The 15,146-nt window shown below is 40.9% G+C and overlaps 1 long non-coding RNA gene and 1 other non-coding gene across 2 annotated transcripts in view; one reads left to right on the top strand and one right to left on the bottom strand.

The window, feature by feature from the left end:
* Nucleotides 1-15,146, top strand: part of ZNF285CP (zinc finger protein 285) — a 355,913-nt gene that overhangs the window by 256,083 nt on the left and 84,684 nt on the right. The window lies entirely within an intron of this gene.
* LOC129397366 (5.8S ribosomal RNA) lies at nucleotides 13,200-13,351 on the bottom strand. Its single transcript, XR_008624661.1, has one exon. It is a non-coding gene; the product is annotated as a 5.8S ribosomal RNA (ribosomal RNA).

Raw genomic sequence — 15,146 nt, 5'->3', positions numbered from 1 at the left:
AATCAAAAGAAAGGTTCAACTCTGTGATATGAATGGACATATCACAAAGAAGTTTCTCATGAATGCTTCTGTCTAGTTTTTATGTGCAGATGTTTCATTTTCACCATAGGCCTCAAATGGCTCAGAAATATCCCTTTGCAGATTGTACAAAAAGACTGTTTCCAAGCTGCTCAATCAAAGCAAAGGTTCAACTCTGTGAAATGAAAGTGCACATCACAAAGAAGTTTCTCAAAATGTTTTTGTCTAGTTTTTATGTGAGTATATTTCCTTTTTGACCATAGGCCTCAAAGCTCTCCAAATATCCATTTGTAGATTCTTCAAAAAGACTGTTTCCAAAGTGATCAATCAAAAGAAAGGTTCAACTCTGTAGGATGAAAGCACACATCACAAAGTAGTTTCTCAGAAAGCTTCTGTCTAGTATTTATGTGAAGATATTTCCTATTTCACCATAGGCCTCAAAGGGATCACAAATATCCCTTTGCAGATTCTACAAAAACACTGTTTCCAAACTGCTCAATGAAAACAAAGGTTCAACTCTGTGAGGTGAATGCACATATAAAAAAGAAGTTTCTCAGAATGCTTCTGTCTAGTTTTTATGTGAGGATATTTCTTTTTCACCACAGGCCTGAAACCACTCAGAAATATTCCTTTGCAGATTGCACAAAAAGAATATTTCCAAACTCCTCAATGAACAGAAAGGTTCAACTCTTTGAGATGAATGCAAACATCACAAAGAGTTATCTCAAAAACTTCTGCCTGGTTTTTATGTGAAGATATTTAGTTTTTCACCATAGGCCTCAAACTGCTCAAAAATATACCTTTGCAGATTCTATACAATGACTTGTTCCCAAACTGCTAAATGAAAAGAAAGATTCAAATCTGTGATATGAAAGCACGCATCACAAAGAAGTTTCTCAGAATGCTTCTGTCTAGTTATTACGTGAAGATATTTCCTATTTTGCTATAGGACTCAAAGGGCTCAGAAATATCCCTTCGCAGATTCTACAAAAGGACTGTTTCCAAACTGCTCAATCAAAAAAAAAGATTCAACTCTGTGAGATGAAAGCACGCATCACAAAGAAGTTTCTCAAAAAGATTCTGTCTAGTTTTTATGTGAAGATATTTCCTATTTCACCATAGTCTTCAAAGAGCTCAGAAATATCCCTTTGCAGATTCTATGAAAAGACTGTTTCCAAACTACTGAATGCAATGAAAGGTTCAACTCTGTGGGATGAATGCACACATCGCAGAGAAGTTTCCTGGAATGCTTCTGTCTAATTTTATGTGAAGATATTTCTTTTTCACCATAGGCCTCAAATCACTCAGAAATATCCCTTTACAGATTGTGCAAAAAGACGGTTTCCAAACAGCTCAATGAAAAGGAAGCTTCAACTCTGGGAGATGAATGCAAACATCACAAAGAGGTTTCTCAAAAATCTTCTGTCTGGTTTTTATGTGAAGGTATTGCCTTTTTCACCATAGGCCTCAAACCACTCATAAATATCCCTTTTCAGATTCTACAAAAAGACTGTTTCCAAACTGCTCAATGAAAGAAAGGTTAAACTCTGAGATGAAAGCACATGTCACAAAGAAGTTTCTCAGAATGCTTTTGTCTAGTTTTATGTGAAAATGTTTCCTTTTTTCACCATAGGCCTCAAAGCACTCCAAATATCCACCTGCAGATTCTACGAAAAGACTGTTTCCAAATTGCTCAATCAAAAGAACTGTTCAACTCTGTGAGATGAATGCACACATAACAGAGAAGTTTCTCAAAAAACTTCTGTTTACTTTTTATGTGAAGATATTTCCTTTTTCACCATGGGCCTCAAAGCACTCCAAATATCCACTTGCAGATTCTACAAAAAGAGTGTTTCCAATCCGCTCAATCAAAAGAAAGTTTCCACTCTGTGAGATGAAAGTACACATCACAAAGAAGTTTCTTAGAAACCTTCTATCTAGTTTTTATATGAAGATATTTCATATTTCAAAGTAGGCCTCAATGGGCTCAGAAGTATACCCTTGCAGATGCTGCAAAAAAAGTGTTTCCAAACAGCTCAATCAAAAGAAAGGTTTACCTCTGTGAGATGAATGCACACATCACAAAGAACTTTCTCAGAATACTTCTGTCTAGTTTTTTTGAGAAGCCATTTCCTTTTTCACTATAGGCCTCAGTCCACTCACTAATAGCCCTCTGCAGATACTACAAAAAGACTCTTTCCAAACTGCTCAATCAAAATAAAGGTTCAAATCTGTGAGATGAAAGCCCACATCACAAAAAGTTTCTCAGAAAGTTTCTGCCTAGTTTTTATGTGAAGAGATTTCCTATTTCACCTTAGGCCTCAAAGGGATCACAAATATCCCTTTTCAGATTCTACAAAAAACTGTTTCCGAACTACTTCATAAACAGAAAGGTTCAACCCTGTGAGATGAATGCACACATAAAAAAATTGGTTTCTCAGAATGCTTCTGTCCAGTTTTTATGTGAAGATATTACTTTTTCACCATAGGTCTCAAACAGCAAACAAATATTCATTTGCAGATTGCACAAAAAGTATGTTTCCACACTGCTCAATAAACAGAAAGGTTCAACTCAATGAGATGAATGCAAACATCACAATGAGTTTTCTCAAAATGCTTCTGTCTAGGTTTTATGTGAAGATATTTACTTTTTCACTATAGGCCTCAAGCCGCTCACAAATATCCCTTTGCAGATTCTACAAAATGACCTGTTGCCAAACTGCTCAATGAAAAGGAAGGTCCAAATCTGTGAGATGAAAGCACACATCACAAAGAAGTTTCTCAGAAAGTTTCTGTCTAGTTTTTATCTGCAGATATTTCCTTTTTCACCATAGGCCTCAAAGCACTCCAAGTATCCATTTGCAGGCTCTACAAAAAGAGTGTTTCCAAAGTGCTCAATCAAAAGAGAGGTTGAACTCTGTGAGGTGAAAGCACACATCCCAAAGAAGTTTTTCAGAAAGCTTCTGTCAAGTTTTTATGTGAAGATATTTCCCATTTCACCATAGGCCTCAATGGGCTCACAAATATTCCTTTGCAGATTCTACTAAAGGACTCTTTCCAAACTGCTCAATCAAAGGAAAGTTTCAACTCTGTGACATGAATGCACACATCACAAAGAAGTTTCTCAGAATGCTTCTGTCTAGTTTTTATATGAAGATATTTCCTGTTCATCATAGGCCTAAAATGCTGCAAATATCCATTTGCAGATTCTACAAAAAGACTGCTTCTAACCTGCTCAATCAAAAGGAAAGTTCAACTCTGTGTGATGAAAGCACACATCACAAAGAAGTTTCTCAGAAAGCTTCTATCTAGTTTTTGTGTGAGGATATTTCCTATTTCCCCACAGGCCTCAATGAACCCACAAATATCCCCTTGCAGATTCTACAAAAAGACTGTTTCTGAACTGCTCAATGAAAAGAAAGTTTCAACTCTGTGATGTGAAAGCACTCATAAAACATAGGTTTCCAGATTGCTTCTGTATAGTTTTTATGTGAAGATATTACTTTTTCACCATAGGCCCCAAACCGCTCAGAAATATCCCTTTGGAGATTGTAGAAAAAGACTGTTTCCAAACTGCTCAATGAAAAGGAAGATTCAGCTCTGTGAGATGAATGCACACATAAAAAAGAAGTTTCTCAGAATGCTTCTGTCTAGTTTTTATGTGAAGATATTTCCTTTTTCACCATAGGCCTTAAACTGCTCACAAATATCCATCTGCAGATACCACAAGAAGACTGTTTCCAAACTGCTCCATGAAAACAATGGCTCAACTCTGTGAGATTAATGCACACATCACACAGAAGTTTCTCAGAATGATTCTTTTTAGTTTCTATGTGAAGGTATTTCCTATTTCATCATAGGCTGTAAAGGGCTCACCAATATCCGTTTGCATATTCTAAAAAAAGACTGTTTCCAAACTGCTCAAACAAAAAAAAGGTTCAACTCTGTGAGATGAATGCACACATCAGAAAGAAGTTTCTCAGAATGCTTCTGTCTAGTTTTTATGTGAAGATATTTCTTTTTCACCATAGGCCTCAAATGGCTCAGAAACATCCCTTTGCAGATTTTACAAAAAGACTGTTTCCAAACTGCTCAATCAAAAGAAAGGTCCAATACTCTGAGATGAATGCACACATCACAAAGAAGTTTCTCAGAAAGCTTCTGTTTTGTTTTTATTTGAAGATATTTCCTTTTTCACCATAGGCCTCAATGGGCTAAGAAATATCCCTTTGCAGATGCTACAAAAGGACTGTTTAGAAAACTGCTGAATCCAAAGAAAGATTCAACTCTGTGAGATGAATGCACACATCACAAAGAAGTTTCTCAGAATGCATCTGTCCAGTATTTTTTATGTGAATATGTTTCCTTTTTCACCATAGGCCTCAAAGCAGTCCAAATACCCATTTGCAGATTCTACAAGAAGAGTGTTTCCAAACTGCTCAATCAAAAGAAAGGTTCAACACTGTGACATGAAAGCACACATCACAAAGAAGTTTCTCAGAAAGCTTCTGTCTAGTTTTTTTGTGAAGATATTTCCTATTTCACCACAGGCCATATAGGTCTCACAAATATTTTTTGCAGATTCTACAAAAAGACTGCTTCCAAACTGCTCAATCCAAAGAAAGTTTCAACTCTGTGAGATGAATGGACACATCACAAAAAAGTTTACTGAATGCTTCTGTCTAGTTTTTATGTGAAGATATTACTTTTTCACCCTAGGCTTCAATGGGCTCAGAAATATCCCTTTGCAGATCCTACAAAAGGACTGTTTCCAAACTGCTCAGTCAAAGAAAGGTTCACCTCTATGAGATGAATGCACACATCACAGAGATGTTTCTCAGAATGCTTCTGCCTAGTTTCTATGTGAAGGTATTTCCTTTTTCACCATAGGCCTCAAAGCACTCCAAACATCCATTTGCAGATTCCACAAAAAGACTGTTTCCAAACTGCTCAATCAAAAGAAAGGTATGACTCTGTGAGTTGAAAGCACACATCACAAAGAAGTTTCTCAGAAAGTTTCTGTCTAGTTTTTCTGTGAGGATAATTCCTGTTTCACCATGGGCCATAAAGGGCTCACAAATATTTTTTGCAGATTCTACAAAAAGATTGTTTCCAAACTTCTCAATACAAAGAAAGGTTAAACTCTGTGAGATGAATGGACACAACACAAAGAAGTTTCTCAGAATGCTTCTGTCTAGTGTTTATGTAAGATATTTCCTTTTTCACCATAGGCCTCAAAGCGCTCCAAATATCCATTTGCAGATTCTACAAAAAGACTGTTTCCAAATTGCTCAATGAAAAGAAAGTTTCAACTCTGTGAGGTGAAAGCACACATCACAAAGAAGTTTCTCAGAATGTATCTTTCTAGTTTTTTTTGTGAGGATCTTTTCCTTTTCACCATAGGCCTCAAACCACTCCAAGTATCCATTTGCAGATTCTACCAAAAGACAGTTTACAAACTGCTAAATCAAAAGAAAGGTTCAGCCCTGTGATATGAATGAATGTATCACAAAGAAGTTTCTCAGAAAGTTTCTGTTTAGTGTTTATCTGAAGATACTTCCTTTTTCACCATAGGCCTCAAAGCGCTCTGAATGTGCATTTCCAGATTCTACAAAAAGTCTGTTTCCAAACTGCTCAATGAAAAGAAAGGTTCAACTTTGTGAGATGAAAGCACACATCACAAAGAAGTTTCTCAGAATGTTTCTTTCTAGTTTTTTGTGAAGATATTTCCTTTTTCACCATAGGCCTCAAAGCACTCCAAATATCCATTTGCAGATTCTACAAAAAGACTGTTTACAAACTGCTCAATCAAAAGAAAGTTGCAACGCTGTGAGATGAATGCACACATTACAAAGTAGTTTCTCAGAAATCTTTTGTTTAGTTTTTATGTGAAGATATTTCCTTTTTCACCATAGGCCTCAAAGCACTCCAATTATCCATTTGCAGATTCTGCAAAAAGAGTGTTTCCAAACTGCTCAGTCAAAAGAAACCCTCAGTTCTTTGAGATGAAAGCACTCATTAAAAGAAGTTTCTCAAAAAGCTTCTGTCTAGCTTTTATGTGAAGATATTTTCTATATGACCAAAGGCCTCAATGAGCTCAGAAATATCCCTTTGGGGATTCTACAAAGGACTGCTTCCAAACTGCTCTAGCAAAAGAAAGCCTCAACTGTGTGAGATGAATGCACCCATCACGAAAAAGTTTCTCAGAATGTTTCTGTGTAGTTTTTATGTGAAGACATTTCCTACTTCACAATAGGCCTCAAAGGGTTCACAATTATCCCTTTGTAGGTTTTACAAAAAAAAAAAAGTGTTTCCAAATCTTCAATCAAAGAAATGTTCAACAGTGTGAGATGAATGCAAATGTCAGAAAGAAGTTTTTCAGAATGCTTCCATCTAATTTTTATGTGAAGATATTTCCTTTTTCACCATAGGCCTCAAAGCGATCCAAATGTCCATTTGCAGGTTGTACAAAAAGACTGTTTCCAGTCTGCACAATTGAAAAAAAAGTTTTCAAATCTGTGAGATGAAAGCACACATCACAGAGAAGTTTCTCAAAAAGCTACTGTCTAGTTTATATGTGAAGATATTTCCTATTTCACCATAGGCCATAAAGGGCTCACAAATATACATTTGCAGATGCTACAAAAATACTGTTACCAAACTGCTCAATCAAGAGAAAGTTTCAACTCTGTGAGATGAATGGACACATCACAAAGTAGTTTCTAAGAATGCTTCTGTCTAGTTTTTATTGGAAGACATTTCTTTTTCATCATAGGCCTCAAACGGCTCAGAAATATCCCTTTGCAGATTGTACAAAAAGACTGTCTCCAAACTCCTCAATCAAAAGAAAGGTTCAACTCTGTGAGATGAATTCAAACATCACAAAGAGGTTTCTCAAAATGCTTTTGTCTAGTTTTTATGTGAAGGTATTTCCTTTTTCACCACATGCCTCAAACGGCTCACAAATATCCCTTTGCAGATTCTACAAAAAGACTGTTTCCAAACTGCTCAATGAAAATAAAGGTTAAACTCTGTGAAATGAAATCTCTCATCACAAAGAAGTTTCTCAGAATGCTTCTGTCTCGTTTTTATGTGAAGAAGTTTCCTTTTTCACCATAGGCCTCAAACCACTCCAAATACCCGTTTGTGGATTCTACAAAAAGACTGTTTCCAACTGCTCAATCAAAAGAATGGTTCAACTCTGTGAGATGAATGCACACATCACAAAAAAAGTTGATCAGAAAGCTTCCATTTAGTTTCTATGTGAAGATATTTCCTTTTTTACCATGGGCCTCAAAGTGCTCCAAATATCCATTTGCAGATTCTACAAAAAGAGTGTTTCCAAACTGCTCAATCAAAGGAAAGGTTCAACTCTGTGAGATGGAAGCACACATCACAAAGAAGTTTCTTAGAAACCTTCTGTCTAGTTTTTATGGGAAGATATTTCATATTTCACCATAGACCTCAATGGACTGAGAAATATACCTTTGCAGATTCTACAAAAGGATTGTTTCCAAACTGCTCAATCCAACAAAAGGTTCAACACTGTGAGATGAATTCACACATCACAAAGAAGTTTCTCAGAAAGCTTCTGTCTAGTTTTTATGTGAAGATATTTCCTTTTTCAACATAGGCCTCAAACCACTTGCAAACATCCCTCGGGAGATACTACAAAAAGACTGTTTCCAAACTGTTCAATCAAAAGAAAGTTTCAACTCTGTATGATAAATGCACACGTCACCAAGAGGTTTCTCAGAATGCTTCTGTCTAGTTTTTATGTGAGGATATTTCCTTTCTCAACAAGGCCTCAAACCTCTCCAAATGTCCATTTGCAGATTCTACAAAAAGATGGTTTCCAAACTGCTCAATGAATAGAAAGGTTCAACTCTGTGAAACGAAAGCACACATCACAAAGAAGTTTCATAGAATGTTGCTTTCTAGGTTTTTGTGAAGATATTTCCTTTATCACCATAGTCCTCAAAGTGCTCCAAATATCCATTTGAAGATTCTACAAAAAATGTGTTTCAAAACTGCTCAATAAAAAGAAAGGTTCAACTCTGTGAGATGAAAGCACACATCACAAAGAAGTTTCTCAGAAATCCTCTGACTAGTTTTTATGTGAAGATATTTCCTATTTCACCATAGGCCTCAAAGGGCTCACAAATATCCCTTTGCAGATTCTACAAAAGGATTGGTTTGACACTGCTCAATCAGAAGAAAGGTTCAACTCTGTGAGATGAATGCATACATCACAAAGAAGTTTCTAAGAATGCTTCTGGCTAGTTTTTATGTGAAGATATTTCCATTTTCACCATAGGCCTCAAAGTGCTCCAAATATCCATTTGCATATTCTACAAAAAAGACTGTTTCCAAACTCCTCAATGAAAAGAGAGCTTCAACTCTGTGAGATGAAAGCACACTTCACAAAAAAGTTTCTCAGAATGCTTCTGTCTAGTTTTTATGTGAAGATATTTCCTATTTCACCTTAGGCCATAAAGGACTCATAAATATCCCTCTGCAGATTCTAGAAAAGGACTCTTTCCAAAGTGCTCAATCAAAAGAAAGGTTCAACTCTGTGAGATGAATGCACACATCACAAAGAAGTTTCTCAGAAAGCTTCTGTCCAGTTTTTCATATGAAGATATTTCCCTTTTCACCATACCTATCAAAGCGCTCAAAATATCCCTTTGCAGATTCTCTGAAAAGACTCTTTCCAAACTTCTCAATCAAAAGAATGGTTCAACTCTGTGAGATGGATGCACATATCACAAAGAAGTTTCTCTGAAATCTTCTGTCTAGTTTTTATGTGAAGATATTTCCTTTTTCACCATAGGCCTCAAGCCGCTCACAAATATCCCTTTGCAGATTTTACAAGAACAGAGTTTCCAGACTCGTCAAAGAATAGAAACTTTTATCTCTGTGAGATGAATGCACACCTTGCAAAACAGCTTCTCAGAAACATTCTTTATAGTTTTTATTGAAGATATTTCCTTTTTCACCATAGGCCTCAGAGAGCTGACAAATATACCTTTGCCAATTCTACAAAAATACTGTTTCCAAACTGCTCAATCAAAAGAATGGTTCAACTCTGTGAGATGAATGCACACATAGCCATGAACTTTCTCAGAAACTTCTGTCAAGGTTTTATGTGATGATATTTCCTTTTTCACCATAGGCCTCAAACTGCTCACAAATATCCCTTTGCAGATTGCACAAGAAAAGAGTTTCCCATCTGCTCAATGAAAAGAAACGTTTACCTCTGTGAGATGAATGCACACATTACAAAGCAGTTTCTCAGAAACCTTCTGTCTAGTTTTTATGTGAAGATATTTCCTTTTTCACCATAAGCCTGAAAGTGTTCACAAATATCCATTTGCAGATTCTACAAAATACTGTTTCCAAAATGCTCAATCAATAGAAAGGTTCAACTCTGTGAAATGAAGTCACACATCACAAATCAGTTTCTCAGAAACCTTCTTTCTAGTTTTTATGTGAAGACATTTCCTTTTTCAACATAGGCTTCAAAGTGCTCACAAATATCCCTTTGCAGATTCTACAAGAAGACTGTTACCAAACTGCTCAATCAGAAGAATGGTTCAACTCTGTGAGATGAATGTACACAACAAAAAAAAAGTTTCTCAGAAAGCTTCTGTCTAGTTTTTATGTGAAGATATTTCCTTTTTCACCATTGGCCTCCAAGTGCTTGCAAATATCCCTTTGCCGATTCTACAAAAATACTGTTTCCAAACTGCTTAATCAAAAGAATGGTTCAACTCTGTGAGATGAATGCACACACAACCAGGAATTTTCTCAGAAACTTCTGTCAAGTTTTTATGTGATGATATTTCCATTTTCACCACAGGCCTCAAACTGCTCACAAATATCCCTTTGCAGATCCTACAAGAACAGAGTTTCCAATCTGCTCAATGAAAAGAAACATTTACCTCTGTGAGATGAACACACACATCACAAAGCAGTTTATCATAAATCTTCTTTCTTTTATGTGAAGATATTTCCTTTTTCACCATAGGCCTCAAAGCGCTCACAAATATCCCTCTGCACATTCTACAAAAACACCATTTCCAAGCTTTTCAATCAAAAGAATGGTTTAACTCTGTGAGATGAATCCACACATCACAAAGTAGTTTCTCAGAAAGCTTCTGTCTAGTTTTTATGTGAAGATATTTCCTTTTTCACCATAGACCTCAAAGCACTCAAAATATCACTTTGCAGATTGTACAAGAACAGAGTTTCCAGACTGATCAAGGGAATGAAACGTTTAACTCTGTGAGATGAATGTAGACATCACAAAGCAGTTTCTTGGAAACATTCATTATAGTTTTTATGTGAAGGTATTTCCTTTTTCAGAATGGCCTCAAAGCACTCATAAATATCCCTTTGCAGATTGTACAACAGAATTTCCAAAGTGCTCATAATTAGTTTTTAGGACCAACATGAGCATTTAGAAACACTGCTTGTGGTGCAGCACACATGTGTTATCCACACTGAAATTAGGAATTCAACAGAAGTTCATGTAGAGCCGAAAATGTGAATATTTGGGGGACCTCGGAGATGATCTAGCTCACTTTATTTTGTAGAAAAGAAAACAGATTCAGGGAAAGGGCATGCATTGCCTAAGGTGATTCTGCAGCTTTGGTGCAGAAACAAAACACAGCTAAGGTGATTCATCAGGTTTGGAGCAGAAACACAATACAATCTCTGTTCTTTTCCTTCTCAGATCCAGAATTTTTTCACAATACTGAACTACTTATGTTTCTGATTCCTTATTTTTTCTTTTTAAATTTTGCCGGTATTGTCTTACAAAGATCCTATTCTTTACCCTAAATATTTAAATTGGTTACCACTATTGTCTCTTTATAAGTAAAATTACTAGTTGTTATTATAAATGATTATTCAATCACTTTTAATTTTTGGGGGGTTCAGTACAAAGTTAGTAACAAATAAACACTATTGGCCTTGGCAATCCAAGAGGAGCTCAAGTCCTCCAGGGCACGTCAGGAAAAGGCTAAATGACAGCTGTGCTGCGAGTGGACAGAATACAGCTCTCATACAGACTATTGAATATTTGATGTTCTTCAACAATTTCATTAATCTTCAGTTTTTTTCCTCTTTGAAGTGAAAGTCTGCTATGACTTTCAACTTTCTTTTGAAATAAGTATAGATTCACAGGAAGTTGCAAAAGGTACAGGGATGTCTTAGGTACTCTTCACTAATTCCAGTGGTGACATCTTGCATAGCCATAGAGCATTATCAAAACCTGGAAACTGACATAGGTACAATTCAGAAAGCTTACTCAGATAGCAACTGTTTTGCATGCATTCATTTTTGTACGTGTGTATGTGTGTGCATGTGTTCTGTTTATTTTTATGTGGTGTAGATCTCTGTAACTACCACTTCGACAGTCAAGATGCAGAACTGTAGCCTCACCACCAGGCTCCAACTTGGGATCTTTGCTGACACTCTGACACGTTTTTCTCCACCCCTTCCCCTTGGCAACCCCATAGTCTGTTCTCCATCTTTACAATTTTATTTCAATAATTTATATAAACGTAATTATACAAAATCGTATTTTTAAAGGGAAAAAACAAGCCACAGATAGTTTTGTTAGCACTGTAAAACAGTCTTTAACATTCATCTGTTTTATGTTCTATTTGTCTCAAAAAATGTGCTTTGTTCTTTCCCATACTTTCTGATATCAGGATAGGAAATCAATACCAAACAAAACAATTCCATTCATTTTTTTCCACAGCTTGGTTTTCACTGTTGTTGCCTAACATTTATTGTTGCATTTACTCTTTCTCTCTGTTTTCCATCACCTAAAAGTAACTTTGTGTTCTTTATCTCTTCTAAGAAAACTTGGTAATGAGCCTTTAATGTGACGCCTGGACCACCCTTGTTTTGATTTTGTGTTATGGGTGTTCTTTTGTGTGATCGTTCTCATGGAGAGTCCTTGTGAAGCTGGGCTTTTCCAGTGGTTTGCCAAAATGGAAATAGATATTTAATAAACCAAACACAAAATGACCTTGTTCCAGGAATGCATCATTTCTGAGGAAAGACTACCTTTTCCAACTAGATATTGTGAATATTACTCATATTATCTTTTACTCCCTTTTATTAAAACTGTATTTTTTTTACACCTTTGTGTAACTCGGGTAATGAAATGTGAAACTAAGTGATTGCCTACCAATTACAATTGATGTTAACGATGCTACTGAGAGGCCACCCCTACAGTGGCTGCGCCAAGTCTACGGACATGCTAGGTTTGCTAAGTTACATGAGATTGCCTACATACTAAATGGAGGTGGGGGACGGGTCCGAGGATGCAGCGGTGCTGCCCTGCCCCGACATGGAAGCTCCGGATGGGGCCCCAGGCACTGCGCGGCCCAGAGCTGGAGGTGGGCGCACGATGGTGGACGACACCACAGCATCCAGCGGATCACCACCAGGGGCAAGTGAACCATGGGACCATGGCCATGAGCACTGCCAGACGGGCCGTGTGGCAGGCTTCTGGCCCCAGACACACCATGACGTGCCGGGCGGGTGGGGGGCAGGCAGGGGGTGGGCGGGCGAGGAGGACGGTGCCTCAGAGGAGTGTTGGGGAGGAGGGGCACTGGAGCTGTGGTCAGCCAGTTGCTGGGCCACCTCCAGGGGTGGACGGCGAACCGCGGCGACCGGGACGTGCTCCCCCACCCTCTCCCCGGTGGCCCCTTCCTATTTGCCTTCCTCCCAACCCCCAACAAGCCCCCACCACCGATGACATGAGATGACGACAGCATGGGACCTTCCACCCCGCCAGGGCCAATGAACCCCACACCATGAGCTGCATGAGGCATGAGGGAGCCCCCAAGGGAGGAACCCAGACCGTGATGGTGGCCACAGGAACTCGGCCGCAGCCAGCTATCTTCCCTTTCTATTTTCATGGGTGGTGGTGCTGCCCTCTCTCTCTTCCTCACAGCTGGGAGCCCCCCTTCCCCACGCCACCCAACGCATGACTACACAGGGCCTGCAGGGGGAGAGGGAAGGGGCGGGCACAGCAGGAGAGGAGGGCGGATGTCACCGGTCTACACTTGGGGGGACAGAGGGCCCTGTGGGCCCTGCCAGGGAACAGCCGTGCACCCCAAGGAGCCCAGAGGCAACCCTGGGGGATTTTGATTGGCAAGTGACGCTCAGACAGGCATAGCCCTGGGAGGAACCCGGGCCGCAAGTGCATTCGAAGAGTCGATGATCAATGTGTCCTGCAGTTCACATTAATTCTCCCAGCTAGCTGCGTTGTTCATTGACGCAGGAGCTGAGTGATCCACCACTAAAAGTCATACAAGGTTGATTTGGCGAGGGCACTCCCAACAATGGGAGGCCCTCCTGTCACAGCACGTCCCCCAGAGGGGTTACCTCAGGCTGGCCAGTCAGACAGCAACTGGACCAGACTCCAGAGAGGGGTTGGAAGGTTTCACAACACAGAGAGGTGGTGCCGACCACGGTGGGGGGCAAACGCTGACACCACCCCATGGGAGCCCAGGGGTTCCCGCCCCCACAGAGCGGGGTACAGGCCACATGCACAGCATGCACGACAGCACGATGGCCACTGGGTAAAGCCCCCACCGGCATCAGTGGCAACACGCAAGTGTGGCGTGGCCCCAGCTGGCCGGGGGGACGGAGTCGGCAGGGGAGGCGAGGGAGGGGCGGGCCCCTCCTGAACAGACTCCACTGTGGGCCCACTGCACCTGACCCACAGGCAGACCGGCGACCCCCCAAGGGGTCCTTAAACCTCTGCACCAGAATGCGCTAGGTACCTGGATGGCAGGGGCGGATGAGGGGGGTGGGACTGGCGTCCGGCCCCCTACCCTCGAGACCCCCTAGCGGGAAGGCTGGTGAGAGCAAGCGGGCCGGGCCGGGCCAGTGGCATGGTTTGGCAGAGGTGACGATGGTGGCAGCGGCAACGATGGGAACCTGGCCAGCCCCAAAGGGAGCGGGCAGGATGGGGCCGGGACAGTGGGACAGGGCACAATGACAGCCCCAGTGGGGAGGGCACTGAGACCCCCACCCCACCGTGACGCCGAGAACCACCCCCGCGCCCGACACACACATGGGGGCCACAGCAGGGGACCGCTCCCCACTGCTCACCAGGCTGCGAGCCATCCAGCCCGCCCCACGACACGCACACACGGTTTCATCCCCACACGCATGTCTCTTTCTACCCCCTCTCTCCCTCCCGAGTTCTCTGGCTCTTGGGGCAGGTGGGGCCATGCAACGAACAAAGGGCACGACCCCCCCATGCATGCGCCACAGGGGAACACGGTCAGCCAAGGAGGAAGGACATGGCGGCGTCTCCGTGGCTTCGCTCTTCTCTGTTAATGATCCCTCCGCAGGTTCACCTACCGAAACTTTGTTACGATTTTACTTCCTCTAGATAGTCAAGTTCAACTATCTTCTCAGCATTCCGCCCGGGCAGTGGGCTGACCCAGCGGGGCTGATCCGAGGGCCTCACTAAACCATCCAATCAGGAGTAGCGACTGCAGTGTGTACAAAGGGCAGGGACTTCACGCAAGCTTATGACCAGCACTTACTGGGAATTCCTCATTCATGGGGAAAAATTGCAATCCCTGATCACCATTGCCAATGAGGTTCAACAGGTTACCCACATCTGCCACATAGGGTAGGCACACGCTGAGCCAGTCAGTGTAGCGCGCGTGCAGCCCTGGACATTTAAGGGCATCACAGACCTGTTATTGCTCAATCTCAGGTGGCTGAACGCCACTTGTCCCTCTAAGAAGTTGGGGGATGCCGACCGCTCCGGGGTCACATAACTAGTTGGCATGCCAGAGTCTCGTTCGTTATTGGAATTAACCAGACAAATCACTCCAGCAACTAAGGCCATGCACCACCACCCGTGGAATCGAGAAAGAGCTATCAATCTGTCAATCCTGTCTGTGTCCAGGCTGGGTGAGTTTTCCCATGTTGAGTCAAATTAAGCTGCAGGCTCCACTCCTGGTGGTGCCCTTCTGTCAATTCCTTTAAGTTTCAGCTTTGCAACCATACTCCCCTTGGAACCCAAAAACCCAAGGACTGGTTTCTTGGAAGCTGCCCAGCGGGTCATGGGAATAACACCG

The sequence above is a fragment of the Pan paniscus genome, chromosome 13, assembly GCF_029289425.2.
Source record: "Pan paniscus chromosome 13, NHGRI_mPanPan1-v2.0_pri, whole genome shotgun sequence".
Lineage (NCBI taxonomy): Eukaryota > Metazoa > Chordata > Mammalia > Primates > Hominidae > Pan > Pan paniscus.
This window is presented reverse-complemented; position numbering and strand designations above follow the sequence as displayed.